We start from the raw sequence: 17,783 nt of genomic DNA, 5'->3' as shown, positions 1-17,783 counted from the left end.
TGTCCTTCCCCGTGCAGGGCTTATCAACAGGGTCAGGCAGGGATGAGGTATCCTGCTCGGCAATAGAGGCGGAACCTATATAGCTACGATAGGGCAGACAGGGTGATGTTAAATCTGCCCCCGGGGGCAGCCGGGCCATGTGCCCCGGGTGCAGCCGGCAGGGGGGTGCAGTCGTGCCGCATAATGCAGTGGTCTGAAGTATCTCCACCCGATGGCTGCATTCTGCCACCCTCTGGACTGGGAGTTGGCAGTTCTCTGAGCCAGCTGTCAAGCTGACAGCCAGCACAGAGAAGCCGCAGTGCGCCACTGACCAGAGATAAATTGTACTCACGTCTTACTGTTGGGGGGTGAGTTGGGACATGGGTGAATAGTGAATACCAAGGGGAAAAATGTGTGCTGACACAATATAGGGAGCGAGGGTGATGAGATGTGTGTGTACACAGTATAGGGAGTCAGGGGGGATGTGTGAGGAGGAAATATGGAGAGTGAAGGGGTAAATGTGTGAGGAGACAGTATGGTTAGCAGGGGGATGTACATGAGGAGGGAAGGGGAAATGTGAGGAGACAGTATGGAGGGAGGAAAGTGTGAGTGGGCACAGAATAGAGACTGAGTAGTGTGGGGAACAGTGTAAGGGCACAGCCAGAAGGGGACAGTATGCCAAGGAGGAGGAATGTAATGAAGGGGCACAGAATAGAGACTAGGCCATATAGAGGGGACACTATGAGAGGACAGTGTGAAGAAAGGGCCCATTATGGAAAGGAGGGAGCATTGTGGAGAGCATGTACCATAATAGGGACAGTGTGGAGTCATATTTTGTGCAGGGATTGTAGTGAGGGGCAATTATTTATTTAGGGGCTTAATGCAGGGCAGATATTTTTATTCAAGAGCATTATAATTACACTGCTATCTTAAAGGGCATCGTGTGGGGATGTGCTGCACAAGACCAGAGAAAATTGAAGTCTGCAGAGATGATCTTTGGATGAGAAGAGTCATCATGGCGTCTGGACAAGATGAAGATGCAAAGAAAGAACGACTCCAGACACGACGTCTTCTATCAGGTTCCTGGATATAAATGTTTTTAAATTAAAGGAGTTGTCCAGGTTTGTGATGAGTCTGCATTCATTCTATGTGACTGCACACTTCTGAATTCTCACAGTGCTTACTGAACGCTGTCGGGTTCTTTCCTGCTGGCGATTTGCATACATGCAGTCATGTGCCAACTAGACATGTGTGGCCTCACTCAATGAAAATGAATTGAGTGAGGCTGGACACATCTAGTCAGAATGTGAGCAGAAGTATACAAATCACATACTTGTGCTGACGTGACCTTCCACTCTTGCCACCGGCAAGGGAGAATCCTAGAAGTGCTTGTGCTTTGAGCATTCAGAAGCCTGCAGTCGCATATAGTGAGCCCTTTAATTATAAATTGAAGCCCTTTAGCCAATCCTAACAGCGTGTAATTTACTCACTGTCAGGATTCAGCTCCGCAGGTTCCATCAGTCATCACATGGCCGCTTCACTCATATGCGATTTTCATACTGACAGTCACGTGACAATGAGCTTTCACTGAACATTGAGAGCATTAAGGAGAGAAGCTTGTTGGCACGTGACTAAGCGTGGAAATATGTGCTTAGGGGGTGGGGGAGGGGCGCCAAACTGAATTCTTCCCCGGGTGCCAGAAAATCTAGATACACCTCTGGATGCTGGCTGTGTTAAGCAGTGATGTTATTGCACCACTGACATCCGGCAGGTCACAGATGGAAGAAATGTGAGGGAGCCAGCGACTTTGTGCTCTGTCACAACTGTTAACAGTATGGGCATCTTGAGGATGCAGATTCTGATAGCAATGTAGCAGACATGGTGGCCCATGATCAGACAGGCCCTTCTGGCATTTGCCTGAATTCCCAGATGGCCACTCTGGCCCTGCGTAAGATCCTTTGTCAGGTTTCATTTTTGTATTTGTGACCCAGACGTCTATGTTATGTATGAATACCATCATTGCACCAATATTTGCAGTGTTTCAGCTGCTCCTTTACAATGTCCAGTATGACAGCTGAGCACCAGTGCAGAGGGAGTGTCAGTCAGGGCCGGGGTCGTGGTTACAGACGCTGCTCTGTATTCTGAGATCGGTGATTATACCCGCGCCATTGCCATCCCCGAGACATAATAAACAGGAACGCTGCTGGGGAGAATAAAGTTAATTTTCTCACATCAGTATGAGGCTAAGCGCAGGCACCAGCCAGCATTATAATGCTATTAAACAGCAGATTAACCCTATATCTGCAGGTTAATAGCATATTTATAGTTACAGGTTCCCTTTAACAGGCAATACCTTTTGCAAATAGTTTTTGTTCTTCTGCTTTCTATAATCTACAGTTGGTGGCAGTGGATTACTCATGATACTCTCCAAGTGTGTGACAACAGGGCTTCTTTATTCCAGAACAAACAGGAACAATTGTTGTGAACTCATTTTCTGGTTTACCTCTGGCTTCTGGTGAGGGTGGTGGAGATGGCTGTGTTGACAGAGGAGTCGTGAGTTCTCCATCTGCGCTCCCTCTGGTGGTGACAGCAGGTAATGAAGCTGATCTAAATTGCAGAGACCTGCCACCTGAGGAGGAGGACTGTGAGTGCACATCAGGAGTCTCTGACTGGATTTAAGACAGCAGACTCCCTAATTTTGTGCTGGTGATTTTCTCCTGCCCTGAGGTTCTGGTTTCCAGTTCTGTTCCTGCCTTCTCAAGCTAAGTGTGCTCTGCTATGTTTCACATGAGAATTGGTCTGGTTTATTCAGTTTTTGTGGTCAGCCAGCCCCTGCTGGGGCTGTGCTGAATTTCCATTCTTTTGTCTCTGTTTATGCCAGTTTGCTTTTTGTCCCTAATCAGATTGGTCTCTTTTTGCTCTGTCTTCAGAATATACCAGAGTGCTGATATAGAGAACTGAAGTCTAGAGACTTCAGGGTTTTTGTTATCAGAAAGTGTTGGACATTTTTTGGCAGGGTTTTGTGCGCGATTGCAGACAGCATCTTTCCTTTCCTGTCCTTTCTAGTTAGTGTGGGCCCCATCGTTTACTCAGCCTATTTTTCTATCTGTGTTTGTGTGTTCATCTTGTCTCACTGTCAATACATGTTTGGGGGCTGTCTATTGCTTTGGGGTCTGCTCTGGGGCAGTTTAGATTTCCCCTTTTCTTGCTTTAGGCTTATTTAGTTCTCCGGCTGTGACGAGGTGTCTAAGATCATCGTAGGTACGTTCCACGGCTACTGCTAGTTGTGTGGATAGGATCAGGGGTCTGCAATCCGCTTAGTTACCAACCTCTCTGGTTTTCTGGGACTTAGCTTGCTTTTGTTTTTCCTCCTCAGTGACTCCTTCATAACAAAATATATGGTGAGCTTAATAGATCAGGAATAAATCATTTGGGTGTCTATCTGTGCAGCATCTACAGCAGGCTACTTCTCTCATACACAGACACAGGAAAAACAGGAAATACAGTCACATGCTCTCCCTGTGTGAGCCTCTGGGAGGTTTTTTTTGTTCTAACTTTATAAACAGCATGCAAATCTAGCAACTGAACACTCAGACAGGAATAGAGTTGTTGCACCAAACATATTCCAACAACAGTCTTTTTTAAGTATCCTTACTTGTGGCATCTGAAACATGCTCTAATCTCCAACTTGTGTAACCTTGCATCTCTCATTTTTAAGGGCAATTCCACTATCTCTGTAGCATTGGCTAAAAGTACCTTTGTTTTCTGGTATTCATCGAATAGCCTTGTCTTTACAAATTCTATTTTCCAGTTTGTCTCAGGCTATAGTCCACTGACCAGTGCACTATGTATTTCAAGAAAACTGAATAGCAACATGGCTGCAACATTTCTGTCTTTTATATTCTCACCCACTGATCTCAGTTGTGCAAACACCTCCACCATTGCATTTATGGGATCCTCCATATCCTTTTCTTTGCCTAGTCTAATTTTGTACAGTTTTGTTAGTCTAAATAGCAAGGTATTTGTGTTATCTCTCATTCAGCTTTTGCAGTGCATCTCACAGGCACTGGAGAATGATTAACCGATCCAAAGATGTCTTATGTGGATCACTTGGTCATTCTCCACTAATAAACTAATGGGGGGCTTTTGTCTAACTACTTTTCATATCCTATCCCTGTTTTTTAATCTGTAGTCTCTCTCTGTAGTAATAATCTCCCACAAGTTATCTCTGGATAGTAACTTTTCAACATTAAAGGGTTTGACCACTACTTTTATACTAATGGCCTCTCCTTAAGATACCTCATCAATATTTGATCGATAGGGGTGTGACATCTGGCACCCCCATGATCATCTGTCGCTGGCTTCGGTGGTGGCCAGAAGTTCTTCTATGCTGCCGGAAAACAAAAGCTATGTAAGTACCCGACACCCTCACCAATCAGCTGTTACCGTCCATCAGCCAAAAGTTCTCATTTAGTTTTTGCATACCTGTACAAATGTCCAATTTATCAACTCAATGACAATAGTTCATGCTGTTGGCCTGTTCATTTCTGGCCATGAACCTACTTGTAGCTACTTCCAATGAAGCACTTTTGGGTTAAGTACCTTGCTTCGCATTTTTATTTAAGGGGAATAGTTAAAAAATGATTATAAAAAGAATAAAAAAAGTTTCACAACAGTTTTACAAGTAATATTTAACAATCATAGGGAGCACAACACTGCTGCCTGTTGCCACAAATTACTTGCTATGAGTGAACCTACAGTTTGTTGTGATCTATTTTTTGGGGAGGTAAGCAACTTTTGTTAAGAGTTGAGAAATTTAAAACACTTGTTTTACTTTTTCATATCCATTTTAATATTTTAGCTTGTCAACCATAAACCACAAAGCTATACTGTGGAATGTGGCAACATTTTTAGGTTGTGTTTCTACTTTCTAGCATTTGTGTTACAATTAGACACAATCCAACACACATGGACTCATCGATTGAACAGTATCAGGATCCTGTCAGCGCCGGCGAACTGCCGCGGCTGAGCAGGGTGACTCACCCAAACTGCGAGAGGGCCTGGGGTCAGATACTGCAGGGAAAGTTCAGGCAGACGGGACCTGCGACGCTGAAGGTAGTAAGCAGTGAAGAACCTATGATCATGTGACCACAGGGGGCGGGGCTTAGCGTGCCACTGCTGGAGATGAATGTGGGATTCTACTACAGGAATCCTGGAGTAGAGGCGAGGGGAACTCAGGTCAGACAAACGGGGGGGTCATATACGGAGAGGGCGGCACGGTACCAGAGGGGCGAGCAGAGAACAGTCAGAACGTAAGCAATGAGTCATACATGGAGATAGCTGCACAGTACAAGAGGGGCAATTAGAGAATGGTCAGGTCATATGCAATGATTCATACACGGAGAGGGCAGTGCAGTACAAGAGGGACAGGTAGAACTAGTATCAGGACGGAACCGGATCAAAACCAAACAAGCATAAAGTATCACAGTCACAAAGCACACCAGGGTCACACACACTCAGCCAAGGGTCTGAGTATAAACGACGAGGAATGAGCCGACAATGAGGCTATAAAAAGCCTCGCAGAATCTCAGACGAGGCCGTCCAGATTAACCTCTGAATTACCTAATCCCACAAACTAAGCAGATCATGACAAACATCCAGGTTCAGTCATACCATCACTGTGTCCATTCTCAGATACCCTGAACCCTGATTCAATTTAATTTTGGGTCAACAAATTGGACCAGTGGCAAAAACTGCCATAGTTTTCTATAGTGTACTGTCATGTCCAGTCTTTAGTGATGAGCGAGTATGCAAGTTGCTCGGATTTCCCCAAGCATGCTTGGGTGGTCTCCGAGTATTTTAGAGTGCTCGGAGATTTAGTTTCTGTCAATGGAGCCCCATGATTTGGGGTTACTGGACAGGCTGAATACATGTGGGGATTGCCTGTTTGTTAGGAAATTCCCACGTGTATTCAGGCTGTCTAGCAGCCGCAAATCATGCAGCTGAGATGATGAAAACTAAATCTCCGAGCACGCCAAAATACTCGGAGCTCACCCGAGCAACGAGTATACTCGCTCATCACTACCAGCTTTCAGTGTAATTTCAGCAAGCATAGAAAACCTAACCTTGTTCAAAATGAATCAGCTATGAATCAGTGCTGACTTTTATTCACTTATAGCTAATGCCACTGATTAAATTAGCAATACCATCTGCCCGCCTGCCTATTTTCTGTCTTCTACACCATTTTGCTGCTGTCACTGTCAATGACCCCAAGTCAAGCATCTCTTTCCTGTCTATCACGTCATCTATACTGTAGTACTGCTGCTGTCAGAGCTACCATGCTTGCCCCACACTGCCAAACACCTCCTTACCTGCTCCGTCGTAATTTTCTATCTTATGGCTTCTGCCACAGAACAGCCCAGCCGGCCGCACATCTCCTGACTGCCTGCTGTGTTTTGCAGTGCTAGACAATACTGATGCTTGCAAATGTACTATTTTGAGAGTACACAAACATGAAACAGCTCCCAAATAGGGAAATTTTTTTTAAAGGCTTAGTGATTCACAACATTTCCATGACTTTGGTAATATGAATGCTCTGACACACAGTATTTGACAACTTTTTGCCCATTATATTTATTATTGTGAATGAATGGACATATTAACTAACAACTTTTTGCCTGCATAAGGCTACTTTCACATTAGCGTTTTTAGCGCTATGCTTGGTGCGCAATAGAAACGCATGCAAAAAACGCATCATGCGTTTTGCATGCATTTGCGGTTTTTAGTCGCATGCATATTAACCAGTTTCTAGCCATGTTAACTTAATACGCATGCGATTTTAAACGCAGGCGTGCACATGTCCATGTGCACGCGTGCGTTCCCATAGACTAATGTGTTATTTTGTCACATTCCGTGCGCAAGCGTACACATGCGTTTTTTTTACACCTTTGGACGGACCCAAAAATTCAACAGGTTGCATCGGGCGCACCTAGGCGTGCGCTACAAAAAAAACGCATGCACACAAACGTATACGAACGTGTGCAAACACAAGACCATGCGCCCGCCATGTTAAACATAGGGGCGCATGATGAATGCGCATGGATGTGCACAATGCGCTGCGCTAAAAAAGGCTAATGTGAAACCACCCCAATACGTGCCCTCGTTGGTGACTTCCATTGGGGGGCTAATCTTTACTCACTGTATATATCTATATACATCTCTGGCCAAAATTAAGAGACCACTGGAAAATTCTCAGTTTGTCTGAATTTTCTCTATAGGTATATTTTTGAGTAAAATGTAAATTGCTCTTTTATTCTATAAACTACTGACATGTCTCCGAATTTCCAAGCACTACATTTTGAATTTATTTTCATAAAATGAGAAATGGTCAAATCTCTCTCTCTCTCTCTCTCTCTCTCTCTCTCTCTCTCTCTATCCATTATCCATCATCCATCCATCCATCGCATTATACCCTATGAGGGGGGCAGCATTATACCCTACGAGGGGGCAGCATTATACCCTACGAGGGGGCAGCACTATACCCTATGAGGGGAGCAGCACTATACCCCATGAGGGGAGCAGCACTATACCCTATGAGGGGAGCAGCATTATACCCTATGAGGGGAGCAGCATTATACCCTATGAGGGGAGCAGCATTATACCCTATGAGGGGAGCAGCATTATACCCTATGAGGGGAGCAGCATTATACCCTATGAGGGGAGCAGCATTATACCCTATGAGGGGAGCAGCATTATACCCTATGAGGGGAGCAGCATTATACCCTATGAGGGGAGCAGCATTATACCCTATGAGGGGGGCAGCATTATATTCTATGAGGGGCTATATTCTATGAGATGGCTGCATTACATTCTATGAGGGGGCTACCCCAACTCCTGCTACATAATTAAGATTTGTACTGCCTTATATTATACCTGGATATCACCGCACAATTGGCGGTCTTGTATTTATTTCTATGTAGCTACATAGTGGGCCCCCAAGAATGATTTGCTCTGGTGGGCCCAAGGTGTTCCAGTCCGACACTGCATCTTGGCATGCTTTCCACCAGTCTTTCACACTGCTTTTGGGTGACCTTATGCTACTCCTGGTACAAAAATTTAAACAGTTCTTTTTTGTTTGATGGCTTGTGACTATCCATCTTCCTCTTGATTACATTCCAAAGGTTTTCAATGGGGTTCAGGTCTAGAGATTGGACTGGCCATGACAGGGATTTGATGTGGTGGTCCTTCATCCACACATTGATTGACCTAGCTGTGTAGTATGGCGCATTGTCCTGCTGGAAAATCCAGTCCTCAGTGTTGGGGAACATTGCCTGAGCAGAAGGAATCAACTGTTTTTCCAGGATAACCTTGTATGTGGCTTGATTCATATGCCCTTCTCAAAGATTAAATTGCCCAATTCAAGCCTTACTGAAGCAATCTCAGATCATAACCGATCCTCCACCAAATTTCATAGTGGGTGCAAGACACTGTGGCTTGTACTCCTCTCCAGGTCTCTGGCTAACCAGTAGATGACCAGGTGTTGGGCAAAGCTGAAAATTAGACTCAGAGAAGATTACCTTACCCCAGTCCTCTATGGTTCAATACTTATGGTCTTTGGCAAACTTCAGCCTGGCTCTCCTTTGCTTCTCATTGATGAAAGGCTTTTTTCTAGCTTTACATGACTTGAGCCCTGCCTCTAGGAGCCTGTTACGAACTGTTCTTGCCGTGCACTTCACCCCATCTGCCATTTGCAATTCCTTTTGTAGGTCACTTGATGTCATCCTGGTCAGTGGAGAGTCGTTTTCGCCTTCTGCCAGTCTGTAGCTTTGTTGTCCCCAATGTCTGTTGCTTGACCTTTTTGTAATGGACTGCCATCTTAGAAATTTTAAGGATGGAGGCAACATGACGCTCAGTGTATCCCTCTGCTAGTAAAGCCAGAAATGAGTCCTTCTTTTCTTCACTCAACACTTTTCTTTTCAACTCCTTTGGCATGGTTAAAGTTATTTTTTCATTCCTATTACATTTGGGATATTACTAGCACTTGTTTTGCCATCCAGCTTGTCCTATTCCAAGAGGATTGTGAACACCACAGCAGGGTTTTTATACTTTCCCTCGTTAAAAAAAATTTGGTTCAGGTGATCACCTAATCAGAAGCACATTAAGTGGAATGAGGTGTACTCTGGTTGGAATTCAAATGACACTGGAATGGAATGGCTGTCAGACATGCAGAGAAGCTGATTTTTATATAACTGTGCAGTGATCTCTTAATTTTTGCCAGCACTGTATGTATTATGTCCTTTTTCACTGTTTGCTGCTTGATCAGGGATTTAGGGTCCTATAGAGATAATTAAGGTAAGTCCATGGTGAGTGGGACTGCTATATCCTATAAAATAGGGTGCCAACCTCCGTGGTCAGGTAGTACTCTGTACTGTAACCTGAAGAGGTGCGGTTTGTCTCCTCGAAACGCGTAGTTTTTGTAGTACATTTAATAAAGAACTTGAAATATTTATATGGATTTCTGAAGAATTCGTGTCACTGTAGCAGCGCGGTTGCTCAGAAGTGCTTTTCTTGATCCTCAACTTGTGATTCTTAGTGGACGTTTCCACCTGCACGAGCTCTGCAGCAGCTATACAACTGCAAAAAATGTTGTGAGTGGTTGTGTCTGAACACAACCCAAAAAGGGTGAGTACTTCAGAGTACTTTTTTCATTTTCATTGATTTATACCAGGTGAAGCCCTATGTCTGCGCCCCCTCCCTTGTTTTTCCAATCCTATGATCTTTCAGCTTTTAATTTTATATGTATGTGTAGGTTTGTCCATGATGTCGATATTTCCAGTATTTTACCATTAATCTAATAAAGGATATTTTTTAGGGTTTTTTTTCCTAGCCCTGTACACAGCCATTACTTCTTCAGGCTCAAAACAGTGCTTTAAGTGTAATTAAAGCGATTAGTTTCTGATGGCTTGTGAAAAGGCTAGCACTACTTAATTTAGCAAAGAACAAAGCTCTTGATACTCTTCAAAAAGAAATATTTTTTTGCACTCACCATGTGAGAATATCAGATTCTTATTTTTGTATTACCTTTGTAGAAACACCACAAAGGCACTTAACTTCCCCCAAAAAGTGATACATTTTAGACCATTTATGCAACATAAGTAGACTAAAAAGTCTGATACTGTAGTTTGTGGTTAAATAGACTGCTGCTTACCACCTCTTCCCATCCGCTTACTCCTCACCAGAGTGTTTTAGGCTATTTGGACAATTAAAAGGCTGTGCTCACATTACAGAGCTAAAAACATGTTCAGTAGACACCTAAGTGACCTTAGACCGTCTTATACATGTTTTGCTGGGCTTCTCAATTCATGGTAACTTTATTCTTCATAAATTGGATTTTGCTTTTAAAAATTCTGCAAAGCCAGCAACTTTGAATGTTTAATGATCAGCTAATCTCTATGCTTATGAGTCTTATGCTCACAAAGTAAATATTACAAGAATATATGTATTGAAATAATAAGTGAGTAAATTTATGTCTGCTTTACATTTTGCTTGGCATTATCCATCAGATATATAAATTGGAAGAAAATATAATATATATATATATATATATATATATATATATATATATATATATATATATATATATATATATACATACATACATATACACACACACACACACACACACACACCACCAATTGATACCACTCCACAGGCATCTGTCATGACAAACTTGTTTCCACTAGATGGTTCTGTATGGAATACCATTGTTACATAGTGACTAGGACTGTAGGCGCCTACCCAATCCCTCAAACTAGCGGCTCCCTAGTCTATCCCTGTTCCACGTTTTTCTCCTGAAGGTGGAGACGATAGTGTCACGTGCCTTGATATGCTCCTATATTAACCCTTATCTATTCCCTCCCCACCCAAGGAGGTGTATGGGCGAAATGTATAGGATAACACTAACCAAACATGGGAAGAAGGGACAAAGATAAATGAAAACTACAATCATACAAAATGCACTCACCAAACAGAATGGAATACAGAGGAGGTATAGGAAGATGAAACCAAATAGGAGAGGATGAGTATGGACACACAAACTCCAAGAAACTATCTCCTGAACAACTCTCCAAAGTCTACTTCAAACATGAATTTCACCTCCAAGTTCTAACCAGGCAGTAAGAACTATCACTGGCAATTCCAAAGTAATAGTGGCGAGCATATATAGCAGAGGGGAGTGGCCATCTCTGAGCAGCTGAGACAATCCAGGCTGGAGAGCTCCAGGAGATCAACAAAATGGATTAACCTTTGCACTGCTGGCAAGTTAAAAAACTGCACTGTTTAATAAGATGGTGAAGCAGTTCTAATCAGCACAGAACTTTGCAAAACCAGGTACCACAATCTTCTGGCCCCTCTTTGTTGTGGTATCTCTGACAACCATATTCTGCTGTGATATTCCATGCAACAAAAGAAAATATACCTTACATGAACTATCCAAGTGGAGGACAATTTTTTATCCTCCATTGGGTAAATGGACATTAATTAGTAGGTTTGATGTAAGTGCCAGGAGCATCCTGGATGCATATGGCAAGAGGAATATTGTTAAAAGCAGTGAGTCTGCAAGTAGTCTTACACAAAATATACTTCACTATATAAGAAAAATGACAAAGTTTTTCTTAGATCTGATTATGATTTCCCTCATTGCCAACGCTAAGCTTGAGATACAGTAGCAACTTTGTCAAAGCTGTATTTTTGCCTTGGGCATACATTTTCAGTTGTGATATATTTGAATGTTTTTCTAATCAGATCATAATTCAAAATATATAAAGTCAAATACAAATGAACTAGAGAATAAGAAACCCCCAGCCTCATCAAAATCAATTTTTATGTTCACATATTCTTGCCCTTTCTCTGAATGGGTGCATAGAAATTATCCATGCTGATCTACTAGTTTTCCCAAATATTCTAAACAATTTCCAGAAAAATGCTTTTTGTTTACCTTTATGCAAGATTTTACAATATTTAAATAACATTAATTCCATAGGAAGTTGATCGAATTTTGAATTGCACTGGTTTATAACAGGTTATAGCCAAAATAATTCATTATATTATAGGCTGTATTATAATTCATAATGACATTCACAATTATGTAGGCTTTAGAACATAAATCTAGCATACTATGTAGTAGAAAAGTCTGTATACTGTTCATTTACGGTAGGTGACTTACAATCCTTTACATATATGCAGGGCTGGGACAAAGGGTAAGAAAGGTATGTACCTACCTAAAGGCCCCGTCACACTAAGCGACTTACCAGCGATCCCGACATCAAGGTGTCAGGATCGCTAGTAAGTCGCTATGTGATCGCTGGTGAGCTGTCACACAGACAGCTTCACCAGCGATCAGCACAGCGATGCCGAGCGCCCGGCATCGCTGACCATCCCTGTAAAAAATAGAATCAAAATAAAAAATATAGTTATTCTCACCTTCCAACGTCCCGTTTAGCCATCCCGCCTCTCTCCACGCTCCGGTCCCAGTGATCCTTTGCGAGAATGATCCCGAGATGTCACGGTCTCGAGGGATAACAAAGTCTCGGTCATTCGTGCAAAGGATCACTGGGACCGGAGCGTGGAGAGAGGCAGGATGGCTGAACGGGACGTCGGAAGGTGAGAATAACTTTATTTTTTTTATTATTTTTTACACCTGATCGCTGGTCTCCTGCCTGTCACACACAGCGATGCGTGCTGGCCAGCGTGAGACCAGCGACCAAAGAAATGTCCAGAGGTTTCTTCCACCGATCAGCGATACCGGCAGGGGGGCCGCTCGCTGATCGCTGTCACACACAGCGATCTCGCTGGTGAGATCGCTGTTACGTCACAAAAGTTGTGACTCAGCAGCGATCTCGCTACCGAGATCGCTTAATGTGACGGGGCCTTAAGGCACTACCTCTTGTCTCCCTGAGGGGGGTACAATAAAAAAAAAAAAAAAAAAAAAAACTTACAGTTCTGTGCCTATGGCTGCCCTGTATCTTCCTCTGGCTACAGGTACCATATTTAGCAAATTAACGGCTGGGGCTCAGCCACATAGTAACTCACTGGCACGGCTCACCCTAACACTGCTCACTAGCTGCACCTCAGCTGGATTTCCCTACTTACACTCAATTGTATTCGCGAAAAGAACGCTAATCAACTGCCTACCTGCTGGTTAATCGAGTAAGAGGCAAGCTAAAACACCATTCTTATTTCATTTCTATGCTACGATTAGGCATCTAGGATGCCAGAAACGTGTCAGTTTTTTTAACCTTGTATGTAAGCTTTTATGGCTTCAAAAAGAAAGATACTGCTTTTATCTATCCGTTGGAATTTCCACTCTCTTCACTCCTACTGCTGCTGTGCTACATCAGCTGGAGACATGGCACCCATCGGTTTTGCCTCCCATGGACTCTAATACCATAAGCATGGGAAGAGCCGACCTGTCCTTCTACAAGATGCACTCTACTTCCAGTCTGCACCCTGTTGAAGGACAATGTCTTGCAGGGGACATCGGGTGGCGCAATGTCAACACTGCATTGCACCATCCAACGCCCACCAGATTAAAGAGACGACAGTGGTGGACTGGGAACCATGATTAGGTCAGTATAAGCTTTTTTATTTGGCCACTAAATGGGTGCTTGAGGCAACATATTATATGGGGGCTACGTATGACATTATACCTGGGTTGTGGTGACATCATATATGATCGGAAAATGGGGGGACATTATACTGGAGGCTGTGGGAACACTATACTGTATAGGGGGTCATGGGACCATACTTTATGGAGGGTTGTGAGTGACATTATACTGAGATCTGTGGTGACCACACTGTATTGGGGGGTATTGGTGACCTTATAGTGTAGTAACCATAGTGTATATGGCATATTATACTGGGTTGATGTGGTGATCACACTGTATTGGAGTGATGGGAAACATTATACTGTATAGGGGGTTATGGTGACCATACTATATAGGGGGCTGTGTTAGACATACTGTATATTGGAGGCTGTGGTGGATATTATACTGCATGGGGTGCTGTGAAGTACATTAAACTCATATATGGGGCTGTGGGAAACATTAAACTGGGGCTGTGGTGCCCATACTATATTTGGGATTGTAGGGGACATTATACTAGGGGCTGTGCTGACCATATTGTATAAAGGGCTGTGGTGGACATCATACTGTGTGGGGGAAAGTAAACTGTGTATAAGGGGCTGTGTGGGCCATTATACTTGGGGCTGTGTGAAATATACTGAGGGCTGTGCTAAATATTATATTGGAGGTTGCGGGGACATTATACTGTGTAGGGGGCTATGGGAGACATTATACTGGGGGTTAAGGAGAACGTTATACTAGGGGCTGTGCAGGACATTATAGTGGATGCTGTGGGGACTTTATACTTAACATACTGTATAGTGTGCTGTGGGGGTATTATACTGTGGGCTGGGGGACTTCATACTGTTTAGGGGGCGTTTTGTGACTTATGCCAAACAGGGGCGCATGCGAGTTTGTGGACCCACTGTGCCATGGGACCTGAAGGGGCATAGCCAAGCGGCTACCAGGTGCTCCTAATGGTGGAGACAGACTGGGCTGCAGGTAGCCACCAAGTACCACTCCTAAGCAGATCCCGGTACTGCAGGTGCTGACCCCAGTGGTCAGTTACGCTGACATTGATTAGGGATAGGGCAATGTTCAGACATACTGATCTAGGATACTGGATCAGGGTTTGGCAGCAAATGGACTGGAGTACAAGTTTCAGGCACTGGCTGCTCACGGACCAGGAGATGAGGTTCAGGCCGTGTCCGCCCCTGGACCAGGTTCAGGAAGTGGCCACTCTGGGACAAGGGGACTTCTGCAATAGGACTGGCAACACTGGGACCAGAGGCTACACAGGGGCCCAAGAGGTAATGGGGCCCATTTCTACTTCCAAAGTAAAGTGCAAGGTTTGACAAAAATTGGAAGGAGGCACTCCAATACACCCTGAAACACACATAGAGTAGGGCCTCAGAAAATATTTACATTTAGAAGGAGTGGGACTTCTGAGGCCAACAACAAGGAGTCTTGGATTCAAGGCGACTCCTCAGAGTTCCACATAGCACAACAAAGACCTTCAGGGATCCTATCCAACTTTGCTACAGCCAAGAAGTGTGGAAGTTCCTGCTGTGCTTGCTCAGGGCCTCTGGCAGCCCCAAGGCTTCAAATAGATTGAAGCAGGGGTTTCAAAATAATTTTTTTAATCTCCTTAGGCTAGTTTCACATTAGCATTTAAACGACGCGCGCACGGCGCCGCTTAAGCCCCGCCCCGAGCCGGCTCCCTGCCGCCCCATCCGGGATCACCGCCTACTTTCGCATTTGCACGCATGCGATCGGCGCACCCCATCTTTAGCATAGGGTGCGCAGATCATGCGCTGCCAGTGTGAAAGTAGTGTGCTGCGCACTTTTGACGGTGCGCCGTGCGCGGAAATGCAGCATGTTGCATTTCGGCGCGCACAGCGCGCCGTCAAAAGTGCGCAGCACGCTACTTTCACACTGGCAGCGCATGATCTGCGCACCCTATGCTAAAGATAGGGTGCGCCGATCGCATGCGTGCAAATGCGAAAGTAGGCGGTGATCCCGGATGGGGCGGGCAGGGAGCCGGCTCGGGGCGGGGCTTAAGCGGCGCCGTGCGCGCGTCGTTTAAACGCTAATGTGAAACTAGCCTTAGAGACCTTTGCCAATGAAAATTCTGGAACTATGTGAGGAAAAAACTTTTCCAAACCATCCAGGGGAAGAACACCACAAGTCCTTTGTCCATTTAGTCACAAAAAATGTGCATTTGGGCCTTTCTCCCATTGTATGAATACATCTTTATTTTTATTTTACATGGAGTTTAGGTAAATCTGAGTCTCACATTCCACATTCACTGCTCCCTCCATACTTAAGTTGATTCTGTGGGTTTTTAGAGCCGCAGGGGGCATAATAACTGACAAGTACATCGGACTGTCAACTGACAGGCTGACTGTTTTCAAAATGAACAAGGCCTGGATTGATTCAGACTTCTCAACTCCAGTGGATGACAGCAGTGGAGTTGAGGACGGCAGAACGCACTAAATATAAAACAACGTAAAGTGCGTTCACCGCCCGGGGTCCACCGTGCAGAAGGTGTTAACACTGCTGCTTGCTGATGGCGGACGTACAAGATGGTGGTATAATGCACGCGGGTTGAACGTCACCCAGGTGCGCTGAGCGATCTCTGTTTTACTCACAGAGATGCCTTAAGTGCAAAACACAAAAGGGCTGAGCCTGTTAGCGTCACAGGTCTCAGAGGAGACGGCGTCACAACTGCGGATGCCAAAAGGAGCTGCAGACTGCAGCGCAGCGACAGACACTGCTGCTAGTCGACAATGCCCCAGAGGGGGTGCACTGTCGGACGCTAGTACTGTGTAGATGCTTATTGTGGCTATAGCTTGCCACTGGCTGGCGCTGACTCTAAAGCCAAGTCCCTATACACACTCGTAATATCAGAGGGAGAGGAACTTAATGAGTCATTCGCAGGTTCATGCATCCATCATCATTCACACAGTAGCAACTAGAGACTATACTAGCGCATGGCCAAGCGGCCATGCGAACTGTTATGAATGAGTCACCGTAGAAGGCAAAAACAGAAATACTAGCCAAGTCCAGAAAACCAGAGAAGTTGGCAGCTATCGGATTGCAGACCCCTGAGCCTATCAACAACAACTAGCAGTAGCCGTGGGGGGTTCCTACGGTGCCCTTGACCCCTCGATCACAGCCGGAGAACTAAATAGCCTAAAGACAGAAAGGGAAATCTAAACTGCCCCAGAGCAGACCCCAAAGTAATAGGCAGCCCCCAACATATAATGACGGTGAAGCAAGATGAAAAAACACTCACACAGATCGAAAGATAGGCTGAGCAAATGATGGGGCCCAAGCTAACTAAATAGGACAGGATAGAAAAGCTGCTGTCTGCAATCCACCAAAACCCTATCAAAACAAGAGCCAACAGACTGATAGGGAAAAAAGCCCTGAAGACGCTAGGCTTCAAAAAGACTATATCAGTACTCAGGTATTTTCTGAAGACAGAGCAAAAAGGAATTCAGCTCACCCCAGCAGGGGATGGCAGAAATCCAGAAAAACAAGGCAAAACAAAACCAAAAGAAGGAATCAGACTGGTCTCCTAGAATCCCTCTGAGAAATCACCAGCAAGGCAGAAGGGCATCGGCTGCCTTATATCCAGTCAGCAATTCCAGTCACCCAGTCATCATCATCCTGCTCAGGTGCTTGGTAATCAGCCTCACTACCTTCCTTCACCAGAAGAGGGAGTTCATCAGACCTCAATGGTGAAGGGGAAAATGAACTCACAACAGTACCTCCCCCTTGAGGAGGGGTCACCGAGCCCTCATCCACGCCACCAGGGCGATCAGGGTGAGCCCGATGAAAGACACGCACTAATCTTTTGGCATGAATATCAGAGGCAGAGACCCAGGAATTATCCTCCTGACCATAACCCTTCCACTTAACCAAATACTGGAGTCTGCGTCTAGCCAGACGGGAATCCAGTATCTTCTCTACCTCATATTCCATGTTACCTTCAACCAATACAGGGTCCGGAGGTGCCACCCCAGGAACAACTGGTTCAACAAACCTCTTCAACAAGGACTTATGAAACACATTTTGGATTTTAAATGTGACAGGAAGAGCCAAACGAAAAGAGACCGGATTAATAATCTCCAAAATCTTGTAAGGTCCAATAAATCTAGGCTTAAACTTAGGAGAAGC

The sequence above is a fragment of the Dendrobates tinctorius genome, unplaced genomic scaffold (genome assembly GCF_039654945.1).
Source record: "Dendrobates tinctorius isolate UK_male_01 unplaced genomic scaffold, ASM3965494v1 ptg000004l, whole genome shotgun sequence".
Classification (NCBI taxonomy): Eukaryota; Metazoa; Chordata; class Amphibia; order Anura; family Dendrobatidae; genus Dendrobates; species Dendrobates tinctorius.
Note: the sequence above shows the minus strand (reverse complement) of the source record.